We start from the raw sequence: 289 nt of genomic DNA on the forward strand, positions 1-289 counted from the left end.
GGGCTGGGGGGGCAGGGTGGGTGAGCAGGTAAGGGGTGCCCAGTTATGGGTGCTCAGAGTTGGGTGCCCCAGTGCCCTTGGTGGTGGTGGAGTGTCCATGGGTGCCCAGGTCAGGGTGCCCTAGTGCCCTGGCACAAGTGGGTGCTCCAATCGGAGATCAGTGTGGGTCCCAACTTAAGGGGTGCCCGGCTCGAGGGGTTGGGGGTGCCCCAGTGCCCTTCATGGTGATCAGTGTGGGTGTCCAGTTAAGGGTGGTCCAGTTAATGGGTGCCCAGGTCTGGGTGCCCAT

The sequence above is a fragment of the Acanthisitta chloris genome, unplaced genomic scaffold (genome assembly GCF_000695815.1).
Source record: "Acanthisitta chloris isolate BGI_N310 unplaced genomic scaffold, ASM69581v1 scaffold34702, whole genome shotgun sequence".
Taxonomy (NCBI): Eukaryota; Metazoa; Chordata; class Aves; order Passeriformes; family Acanthisittidae; genus Acanthisitta; species Acanthisitta chloris.